This window comes from Capsicum annuum, chromosome 1 (genome assembly GCF_002878395.1).
Source record: "Capsicum annuum cultivar UCD-10X-F1 chromosome 1, UCD10Xv1.1, whole genome shotgun sequence".
Taxonomy (NCBI): Eukaryota; Viridiplantae; Streptophyta; class Magnoliopsida; order Solanales; family Solanaceae; genus Capsicum; species Capsicum annuum.
The window spans coordinates 93763677-93776475 of record NC_061111.1 but is presented as its reverse complement, the minus strand read 5'-3'; positions in this window follow the sequence as shown (position 1 = coordinate 93776475).

The window sequence follows — 12799 nt, the reverse complement described above, 5'->3', positions numbered from 1 at the left end:
GGGGGGGGGGGGGATAATGTATGACCTCTTGAAATTTCAATCATTTCATTTTTGACCTTCTCGTGTGCGTAATATCAATTGTTTAGGGATGTTAAAAGGGTAATTTGAGAAATTTTTGAATTTTTAAAAAAGGTTTGGGGTTATTTTGGGACTCTAGGGTAGAGTACCTCCGCAGTATCATTATGTCATAGAGATTAGCCTCCACGATATCGGTGTGTCACAGAGGATAACCTTCGTAATAAGGTTGTTCCATGAGGAGGTGCTAATTTTGTCCAGTTTTGTTTTTTTACTTAGGGTGAGGGTATTTTGGTCTTTTCACCATTTTCATGACTTATAAACATAAAAGTTACCTTCTCCCCTTTATTTAAAGGGATTAAAATTCTAATTCTCTTCTCTAACACCTAGACTTAGAAAGCTTAAGGGTTTTACAAGAAATCACTACTCCAAGCTCCAAACTCAAAATTGATTTCAAATTATTATGCGATTCAGGCATGTTTCTCTTCTTTAAACTTTAATTTTACATTTTGGCTTGAATTGAATAGATTTTCATGTGATTTAAGTTGTGGATTTTTAAATTAGGTTGAGCGGTTTTAGTTGTTACTGATTGAATTACTTATCCCAAGTTTTATTGATTACTCATACTTTAAAGTGATGTTTTGGGGATTAAATTGGTACATTTTTTAAATGGTTGGAATGGGGGACATAGGTTTCCCCAAATTAGATAAATTCTATCTCGAAATTGCATGAACCTAAACCCACTTTGTGAATTTAATATTTACTATGGAAAATTACATGGTTTGACATGCTTTTGAACCTAATTCATTGCATTAATGGATAAATAGATATAAAAATAGATTTGGATGGGTTTGATTGCCATGGTTTGGAATTTAATGGAACTTGGGAGTCTAATTTAGTTGTGTGAATTGGTTCGGCATAAATATATTAGCTTGCAAGTGTATTGGTATGACGATACTACGTGGTAAATGTCTTAATGAAAGACTGCCGGATTAACGAACTGGTTTATGTATAAAATATTTTAGTGAACTTGTTTATATTATATATATATATATATACACACACACACATTTAGAATGGCTATTGTCCATGTTTACTTTAGTTTTTCCTTGGATTTTTCTCAATTTTTACGGCTAACACGCATTGGGACCCTTTCAGTGGGGGAATCTAAAACCATATAGCCCATGGGTGTATTTAGAACGAACTGAGCTACACCATTTAGGTTAATGGTTTTAAAACTCTCATGTTGATTACCCTTACCGTATCCCAACACCCTATATATGTATATATGAATGTGTGCATGTGGTTTTGACTGATTTTGAATATGGCATTATGTTACCATTTTCCCTATGTTACATGTTAGTGCTTATCCCACTAATCATCCTAGGACACTACATTGTTTCATGATGTAGGGTTCGAAGACATTTTGTTTCTCCTGCATAGCGTTAGGTAGATTAATACGTCAATTGAGTTGCTGTAAAATGGTTAGCCTCTATCCTTCAAAAGATCATATCATTTCATAATTCTTTCATTACTGACGCAGTACTTTTGGATTCTTTTAGGTCATATTCAGAGGCATGTCCCGACTAGTTATTATTTTGGTTTTGGAGACTACTATGGATAGGTGTGGGTTGGTTGGTTATTGTTTGACTTTTAGTTTCATTGAGTTATTCATTTATCTTTATATTACTCTTTAAATGGCTTTCGTATTATTATTATTATTATTATTGTGTTGTTGAGGGTAGGTTTAGGGGGTGGTCTCCGGTCCATGGTATACTTGAGATACCTGTCATGGCCAGGCTTTGATTCGGGTCGTGACACTATGTGTAATACCCCAAATTTTGGCCCAGAATGAAAATCTATCATTCCTATGTTTGGATGTTTCAAAAGCCTCAAATCCTATATAAATTTAGTGTGTTAATCAATTATGTAGTGTGGGAATCTATTTGAGCATGAATTTAGATCCTAGAGGTCTCCTAACTTAAGTACAATTTGAAAGCTTTCCTATCATTCAAGTTTTAGTGAGCATCAAAACTTGGGTCAACTTCAATAGACCATAATTCGTTTTATATGACGAACAGGGTGTTTTACTATATATCAAATAAAAGTTCTTTTAACTATCTTTCTAACAATACTAATTTCTCCTAAATCCGATATCGGAGTCCAACATATCAGGCTGGAAACAGTGTGACAACATTCATGATAGCTTATCATATTTGTGACGCCCTATCACGAAGGTCATCAGCCTTAGGCAGAAATCAACTCCTAAGTGACAACATTTGTGATAACTTATCACAAATCTAACGACATTTTTGATGACTTATCGAAAGTCAGACGTACTATCACCAATATCGTCAGCTATGATTTTTCAGCAACTGGGAAATTATTTCATAAGGGTATTTTGGTCTTTTCTTTCACCTTCCACGACTTATAACCCTAAAGAGGCATAATTTATTCCATTTTTCTTCAGTTAAGCATCTCAAAAACCCTGTATTATACTCTCAACTACAAGATTAGGGTTTCCATTAAACTCATCTCTCAAAACCAAGATTCAAGCCTTTTTCCAAGATAATCAAGAATTAAGTTTCTCAATCCAAGAACTCTCCAGCAAATCATCAATTTTTTCTTTCTAAAGTATGTGTGTGTTCATTCATGGACTCCTTTCATCCATGAAGTTCAAGAACGCTTTTCTAAAACTATATATTATGGTTTTCATGTTATGAATGGATTGTTGATCATGTTTATACGTTGAATGATGCCAAGATAGAATCTTTATGTGTTATTATGAATTGATGACATCATATGAGTTGAAAACATGTAAGTTTGATTATTTATTATGAGTAATAGTATAATTTACACCTATGCCTAAGTTGTGCATGTAAGATGTTTGATAAAATACCTATTAGACTAGAAATCATGCATTATAGCTAAATTGTGACTAAGTGAAGGATTCATGTTGAAATTGTGCCTTGTAAATGTTATTGGGATGTTCATGAACTAGTCTTATGAGATTATGCCATGCTTACTTGAAAATGCTACTTATGTACAAAATGTATGATATCCATCCACTTCATGAAATTCCCTAAGTTATGATATTATGGGTTGTTAATGTTGGTCACGTACTCAAGTCAGTCATGTGTGTCAGTTTACTTCCATCGAGTCCTGGGGGTAATCATACCCGAAAAATATAGATGTGTACCTAGATCCATGTCATGTTATTACGATACTCTCAGTTAAGCCATGATTAATAGAATTCAGTCAGTCATGTGACTCAGGAAAACTCTAAAATCTTAGTAGTCTTAGTAGTTCTTTAATCTCAGTGATCTCAGTGCTCAGTCTGTAACTTCAGTATTCACATTCTTTAGTACTCTCAATCAGTCCTCAGAACTCAGTACATTTTATTAGTCATTAAAATTCAGTAAACTCAGTTTAGCTCCGCTAAACAATACCACTAGTATCAGTTCAGTTCAGTTATTTAGTGTATCTCTGCTATTCATTTTAGTGTTTTTCAGATGGGAGTAGGATTTAGCACCGAGTGAGCCTAGGGATGGGGACTCACCAACTAGAATAGGACTGATATCTCTAGAAGCAATCCCTAAGTTCTAGAACTCTGTAGCCAACGTAGGTTCGATATGTCACCCATTAGCTATGACTGACATACTCAGGGGTCACCCGTTAGCATATTTATATGTATAGAACTGATCCTAGGAGTCACCTGCTAGATTAGGACCGACTCCACAGTAGATGTCTTTACTAGTGGCGCGGTACTGACACCATTCTAGTCAGGGTAGAGATTGGACCCCATTTAGCTTAGCTTGGTTCATGTCGGTTAGATGAACACATCTTACAATTTCAGTTATACAATTAGGGCTTTCAGACACAATCAACTCAGCTTAGTAGTTTAGATTTAGTACTGTTAGATACAGTCAATGCTTATCATTGTAAATAGACTTCAAGATCACCCATTAGCTAGGACTGATCTCAACTATGATTGATCAGTATCAGAATTATTAGATTTAAAGATCACCTACTAAATAGGAATGATCTCACACTAAGTCAAATCATCTTTATTATCAGTATACTCATGATCACCCGCTAGATAGGACTGATCACAGATTTAGTTACTCCAAGTAGAATGGAAATCAGATAGTTCCATCAGAACTTAGACTTTTAGATATAGTCTCTTAGTATCGGTTATATCAATTAGTCCGATCATTATAGTTATATCAGCTATATCAGCTGTCATAGCTTATGTTACCAGTATTCAATTTTAAGACTGTTAGACTTAGTCATTCAAACCAATTCTTTATAATTTAAACTGTCAAAAATAGTTAATAATCTATTCAATACCTCAGTAACAGTAAAGTCATGTCATCAGCATTCATACTCAGTAGTCAGAATCATCACGAGTTAATTTATAGTTGTTTATCCATGTATCGATTCTCACGTTCATATTATTTAGCATTGTTCATGCATATAACCCTTTCCATTTAGCATACCTCACTCGTATACTCAGTACATTCAGACATACTGACGAATTTCGCTATGGTGCTTTCTCTTATGTTACACCATAGGTTTAGAGGCACGTGCTCTAGATCACTAGTAGCATTTCAGTGTTTAGATTTTGTAGTGAGTCCTTCTCATTCGAGGATGATATGATTATTGCTATATTTACTATTCAGTAGCTAGATGGAGTTAGTTGGAACATGTTCCTTCAACTCCTTATTCAGTTCAGTTAGAGGCTTTCAGAATAGATGTCAGATTAGATATTCAGATCTCATTATTTTCAGTATTTATGACTTATTTTGGTATTGTTATACCTTTTTCAGACATTTTGTTATCGGACGTTTATTCAGTTCAGATCTTATGGACTTTCATGTTCATGTTTCCGTATTTTATAATATATTATACAGTATGCAGGTATAAATATCAATCATGCGTGTGTTGTGCCCCATAACTATGTGCAGGAGGATATGAGATATTTTAGGAACAGTTTTTCTTCTTTCAGTATTCATGTCATGCCAGTGAGCAGTCAGATTTGTATAGCTTGTTTTCTCATCCTTGCATCTATTCATGCTATTCGAAATCTTAGAGAATGTAACTATTTCAAGGTGGAACCTCCAGTAGTTATATTTTCAGTCTATCTCATGCATTTGTTTTAGAACCTCAAAGTTTAGTTATAATCTAGTACATAGATGCGTTGTTCATCACCCAGTATATCCGTAAGGTAATTGTTCTTAGAGGGACGTAGCGTCCCAAGGATGATATACCCCACTTTCTCTTAACGCTCTCATGCCTTAGATCCTTTAATTTCTCCTTGTATAATGAATTTAGTCTAGAATAGAGGGTACTCATAAGTTGACCTTCAAGTTAGACCTCAGCTGTAAGTCAGGTATTCAGGCGTTCAGTTCATTTGATGATGTTCATTCCATATGTCACATAGCAGAATCAGTCATGTTCTCATGTTTCAATTCTATCTTAGTGCCTTTACCATTGCATGTTCAGTCGTATGGTCGTGAGTCAGTTTATTTATGTATTCACGCATTAGATATGCGTGGTCAGCTTATTAGTACTTTCAGTCATGCATTCACGTATCATGCCAGTCATATAATCATGCATTAGATATGTATGGATTCAACATATTAGATATCCATTCTCAGTTTGAGAAACTCAATTTATCATAACACTTAGTCCTAAATATATAAATCAGCTACCCATGCATCAGATATGCATGTACAGTATGATATGCTCAATTTTCTGTCATGTCAGCCACAAAATCATGATCATTCATTCATGCTATATATTCGTGTAATTTATCTTTTCTCTCATCTTAGCTAGTATCATTCGAGGACGAATGTTACCAATGGGAAGATATTATAATACCCCACATTTTGGACTAGAATAAAAATCCATCATTCCTATGCGTGGATATTTCAAAAGCCTCAGATTCTATATAAATTTAGTGTGTTAATCAATTATGTAGTGTGAGAATCTATTTGATCATGAATTTAGATCATAGAGGTCCCCTAACTCAAGTACAAGTTAAAAGCTTTCCTATCGTTCAAGTTTTAGTGAGAGTCAAAACTTGGGTCAACTTCAATTGACCATATCTCGTTGTACATGACGAACTGGTGGTTTAGTATATATAAAATAAAATATGTTTGAATTATCTTTCTAACAATACCAATTTTACCTAAATCCGATATCGGAGCAAAGAGTTATGCCTATTTTTCTCCAGCATATCAGGCTGGAAATAGTTTGACGACATTCGTGATAGCTTATCACATTTGTGATGCCCTATCATGAAGGTCGTCAGCCTTAGGCAGAAAACAGCTCCTAAGTGATGACATTTGTGATAACTTATCATAAATCTGACGACATTTTTGATAACTTACACAAGTCTAATGTCCTATCACCAATGTCGTCAGCTATGATTTTTCAGGAACTGGGAAATTATTTCATAAGGGTATTTTGGTTTTTTTCCTTCACCTTCCATGAATTATAACCCTAAAGAGTCGTAATTTTTCCTATATTTCTTTAGTTAAGAATCTCCAAAAATCCTCTCTTATTCTCTCAACCACAAGATTAGGATTTCCATCAAACTCATATCTCAAAAGCAAGATTCAAGCCTTTTTTTAAGATAATCAAGAATTAAGTTTCTCAATCCAAGAACTCTCCAGTAAATTTTCAAGGTTTCCTTTCTAAGGTATGCGTGTGTTCATTCATTGACTCCTTTCATCCATGAAGTTCAAGAACCCTTTTCTAAAACTATATATTATGGTTCTCATGTTATGAATGGATTGTTGACCATGTTTATATGTTGAATGATTCCAAGATAGAATCTTTATGTGTTATTATAAATTTGTGAAATCATATGAGTTGAAAACATATAAGTTTGATTATTTATGATGAGTAATTGTATGATCTACACCTATCCCTAAGTTATGCATGTAAGGTGTTTTATAAAATACCTAAGAGACTAGAAATCATTCATTATAGCTAAATTGTGACTAAGTGAAAGATTCATGATATGCCCCCATATTCCAATGTTTTCATGTTGATATTGTGTCTTGTAAATGTTGTTGGGATGTTCATGAACTAGTCTTATGAGACTATGCCATGCTTACTTGCAAATCCTACTTATGTACAAAATGTATGATATCCATGCACTTCATGGAATTCCCTAAGTTATGATATTATGGGTTGTTGATGTTGGTCATGTACTCAAGTCAGTCATGTGTGTCAGTTTCCTTCCATCAAGTCCTGGGGGTATTCGTACCAGAAAAAAATACCTGTGTGCCTATAGCCATGTCATATTATCACGATACTCTTAGTAAGCCTTGACCAATAGAATTTAGTCAATTATGTAACTCAGGAAAACTCAAAAATCTCAGTAGTCTCAGTAGTTCAGTAATCTCAGTGATCTCAATACTCAGTCTATAACTTCAGTATTCACAATCAATCTCAGTAACTTCAGTACTCTCAATCAGTCCTTAGAACTCAGTACATTTTGTTAGTCATCGAAATTCAGTACACTCAGTTTAGATCCGCTAAACAATACCATTAGTATCAGTTCAGCTAATTAGTTTAATTCGGGTATTTAGTTTATCTCTACTATTTAGTTTAGTGTATTTCAGATAGGAGTAGGATTTAGCACCGAGTGAGCCTAGGGATGGGGACTCACCTACTAGAATAGGAATGAGATCCCTAGAAGCAATCCCCGAATTCTAGAACTACGTAGCCAGTGTAGGTATGAGATGTCACCTATTAGATAGGACTGATCCCAGGAATCACCCGCTACATTAGGACTGACTCCACAGCAGATGTCTATATTGTTGGTGCAGTACTGACACCCTTCTAGTTAGGGCTGAGACTGGACCCCAATTATCTTAGCTTGGGGCATGTCGGTTGGATGAACACATCCCACAGTTTCAGTTACAGATTCAGGGCTTTCAGACACAGTCAACTCAACTTAGTAGTACAGATTCAGTACTGTTAGCTACAGTCAATGATTATCATTGTAAATAGACTTCAAGATCACCCATTAGCTAGGACTGATCTCAACTATGATTAATCAATATTAGAATTATTAGATTTAAACATCACCCGCTAGATATGACTGATCTCATACTAAGTCAAATCATCCTTATTATCAGTATACTCATGATCACCCACTAGACAGGACTGATCTCAGATTTAGTTACTCCAAGTAGAACAGAACTCAGATAGTTCCATCAAAACTTAGACTGTCAGATACAGTCTGTAAGTATCGGTTTTATCGATTAGTCCAATCATTCTAATTATATCATCAATATCAGTTATCATAGCTCACGTTACAAGTATTTAGTTTTAGGAATATTAGACACAGTCATTGAAACTAGTTCTTCATAATTTGAACTGTCAAAAATAGTCAATAATCTATTCAGTACCTAAGTAACAGTAAAGTCATGTTGTCAGCTTTCAGACTTAGTAGTCAGCATCATCACGAGTTCAGTTATAGTTGTTTATGTATGTATGTATTCTCCCATTCATATTAGTTAGCATTATTCATGCATATAAGCCTTTGCATTTAGCCTACCTCACTAGTATACTCAGTACATTCAGACGTACTGACGCATTTTCACTATGGTGCTTTCTTTTATGTTACACCATAGGTTCATAGGCATGAGCTCCAGATCAGTAGTAGCATTCCAGTGTTCAGAGTTTGCAGTGAGTCCTTTTCATTCGAGGATGATATGATTATTACTACATTTACTATTTAGTTTCTAGATGGAGTTAGTTGGAGACATATTCCTTCAACTCCTTATTCAGTTTAGTTAGAGGCTTTCAGACTAGATGTCAGATTAGATATTCAGATCTCATTATTTTCAGTATTTATGACTTTTTTTGTTATTCTTATACCTTTTTCAAACATTTTGTTATTAGACGTTTATTCAGTTCGAACCTTATCGCCTTTCATATTCATGTTTCCCTATTTTGTGATATATTATGTAGTATACCGGTACAGATATAAGTCATGGGTTAGCTTGTGGTCCTTCGGGGTCATGAGCATCGTGTAGCATTTCGGTTCAAAAAATTGGGGTGTTACACTATGCTTTGAGGAAGTTGATGTTTCATGATAAGAATTACTCTACTCATGATTTGGAGTGGGTTGTAGTGGTGTTTGCACTATAAATTTAGAGGCATTACTTGTATGTGGTTCATTGTTAAGTGTCCACTGACTCCCGTAGCTTGCACCATATCTTCACTTAGAGGTGTTTGAATTTTAGATAGCATAGGTGGATAGAGTTACTGAAAGATTATGATATTATTATTCTCTACAATCTAGGTAAGGCTAATGTGGTAGTCGGTGCTTTAAGTAAGAACACTGAAAGCATGTAAAGCTTTTTGTGTTTGAAGGTTTCTCGATGTATGTTAGTTAGGGAGGTTCAATCCCTTGTAGCTTCATGTGACTTGAGGTGTCTAAGAGAGTTGGATTTCTAGCCAGCGTAGAGGAAAAGTCTACATTTCATGATCAAATTAAGGCTATGCAATAGGATGCGAAGCCAAGTGAGATTTGTGAAAAGGTTTTACAAGGTGAGCATTCTTGGTTATAGAGGTGTTTTAAGGATAATGGGGGGATTTTGTGTGCTCCATATGGATGATTTGATTCCTATTATTCTAGGTGAAACTCATTATTCGAAATACTTTATACATCCTGGTGTGACCAAAATGTATTGCAATTTGAAGCAGCCTCTTAATGGAGTCAAAAAAAATGTGTCATAGTTGATTTTATGGCTAAGTGTCAAAATATAACGACCCATCCCGTCGTTAAAATATTGATTGGGGAATAAGTGCTCAAGTACAGTTTTCCCTAGGATGATAGTTGTTAAAATCGCAGGCTATGATGGTTTCTGCCAAAAATTGAGTGTTCTGTGCAGTATAGATTATTTGTGTCTCATGGGGTATTGTTTGATGGTCTGATTGTTATGACTTACTAGATAAGTTTGAAAGTTTGAAGAAACTTTCAAACTTTCCACCAGTTGTTTTTCTTCTTCATTGTACTATGAATTAATTAATTTTTCCTATGAACAAAAGGAGTAGTAACGTTATGAGGTGATCTCCTTTTTCTCACTATCAATCATTGGAAAAATTGCACTAACAAACTTGAAAAATAATTCATAGCACTTATGTAAATGCCACAAAACTTATCAAGTATTGAACAATCCTTTTATGGTAATAAAACTATAATTATATTAAAAGCTAAATATAACAAAGACCATTCGTATCATTAGAGCAGATCTATAATACGATTTAAAATTTTGATGAACACAATAATTTTAATAGAAATCTATAATGTCTTAAGAGAAATGATTTAAATATGTATAAATTATAAATTTAAAATTCAATAATTCATAAGAATTAAAATCTCAAACTCATAAATTTAAAATCGGAATTTCGCCATTAAGCTAGGATGGACCAAATAGGCGAGTCAGGATCATTTCCTATGAACTATTACAAGATAATATAGTTATTTTGTTACGACAAAAGTAGTCTCTGCAGTATGAAAATATTACACAACACAACAAATTAAGAAAAAACAAAACTTACTAGTATAGATGCTAATTACTGTCTCAAGCACTAGTTTTTGAAAATACACTTTCTATAATTAAAATTCTCCTCGATACATGTATCTATTTGATTATATGAGATGCATATTTTCAAATTTTTGTATTTGAATTTCATGATTTAATTTTATGTATTTGTGAAAACATGTTTCCAAAACCAATTTTCACTACCATATCTAAAATCAATTTCATCTTGGTTATTTGATATCAATTTCATCCGCTATATCTGATATCAAATATCTAGTGTATTTCGTATTGAATAAAATTTCTAAGGTGCATATTCAGCTAACGTATCTAGTGTCTCCGTGCATATATACATGTATATGACAACAAAGATACATGTATCTCATATTTAATAGATTATAAATATTCATAAATACAAGTATTTGTGTATAGATATACAAGGTATCATGAGGACATTGGAGTTGCCAAAAAACATAAATTTAGTCAGATCTTGGACATACACACAGTCCAATAGTATCTAGAGAAAATTCAATTAATGTATCTATGTACAGATAAATGTATATGGCATCAAAGATACAGTTATCTCATACTGACAAGGTGTATATGTGCATAAATACATGTATCCGTGAGTAGATACACTGGAGTTCACGAGGACACCAGAGTCTGTGCATAGATACATCAGAGCTAATGAGGGTTCCAGAGTTCGCCAAAAAATGTAGATCTAGTCAAAACTTTGACATATATAGTTTAATAGTATTAGAGCTTTTGTTAACGTATGAAATTGGAAAAGTAGGGGGAGAAACAATAGCGTTGTAGTGGCGGTGGATCATCAAAAACTCTATGCTTTATCAAATCTCATCAATGTTGAGCCATAACACCTAAAAAATAAAAAAAATTCATCAAGGGTAAATGGAGAGGAAAACCACCAAGTAATTGTTTCTTTTCTATGAGTCTTCGAAGCTAGAAGCTCCAAGATGGAGTGATGGAGAAGGCAAAAAGTGTCATTACCCAAAAGCTAGGTCATGGTGGTGCTTATTGTGGCTCAAGCTTGATAAGTAAGTTGATCACTGAGACAAAGGAAATGCAAAAAAATAAGGAAGAAAATCAAACACTTAATGACATTAAATATAATGTGAGAATTTTCGAATGAAGTCAAGCTAAATACGAATATAATGTGAGAATTTTAGAATAAAGTCAGGATAAAAATTAAATATATTCAAACGTAAATCTAAATTAATAACATAAAATTCCAAAATCTGGTGTCATAAGTTTAAGAGCATCTAATACATTTAAGAAATACTAAAATAAGAACAAATATATCTAACAACAAGTAAGACATCCAAATAAAAAGGTAAGAGAAAGTCCAGAGTCAACTCTACATCCCTAGAGAATGCTAGCCCCTCAATCACTACTTAGATAAGCATGAATCAGCTGTCATGGAAAGTTCTCGTACTAGGATCTGACCCGAAAGGAAACAATAGGAGTGAGTACAATTCACTTGTACTTAGTAGGTATCATAGGCTGACTAAGCAAAGTAAAAAATATAATAAGTAAAATATACTATGAGAATGTCACCTGTAAGAAAAAAAGTTCCAAATGGTAGCTCACTTCATATCCACTAACAGTTATAATATATGGATACACTGAAAAGATAACAACATACTGATATATATGAAAATATAATAAAACTAAAAACAAGTCAAGGAAAAATTAAGGAAAACAATCAAGATGCGCATTTGTATGAAATGTATTGTAATTCAATGTGGATGGGGTGAATGATAAAAACCATTAGATTACTTTCTGTATATGTTCTGAGGTGGATTTATGCACCTCACTATTGTTATTTATGCTTATATTGATTAGTTCTAAGGATTTCTCTTGGGTTTAATGTATTACTCTTGATATAAATGAGCATCTATGTGTTACGTTATAATGTTAATGATTAAGGTGTGTCATAATGAGTTTGGAGTCAAAATATTAAATAAAAGTTCAAAAAAGAAGACTGGTACTCTTAGCTTGAGCTATGTTCAATTCTAGTTCATCGTGTTAGCTTTAATTAAGTCTTGAGATCTAATTTTTTTTTGTGTTTGATGTTATAGGATGCTTGGTGAGTTAACAATCTTGAAAAATATATTATTTACAAGAAGTAAAACAATAGGAAAGACATCACAAAGCTTGGACTTAAAGGACAAACGCATTGGACTAAGCATGAC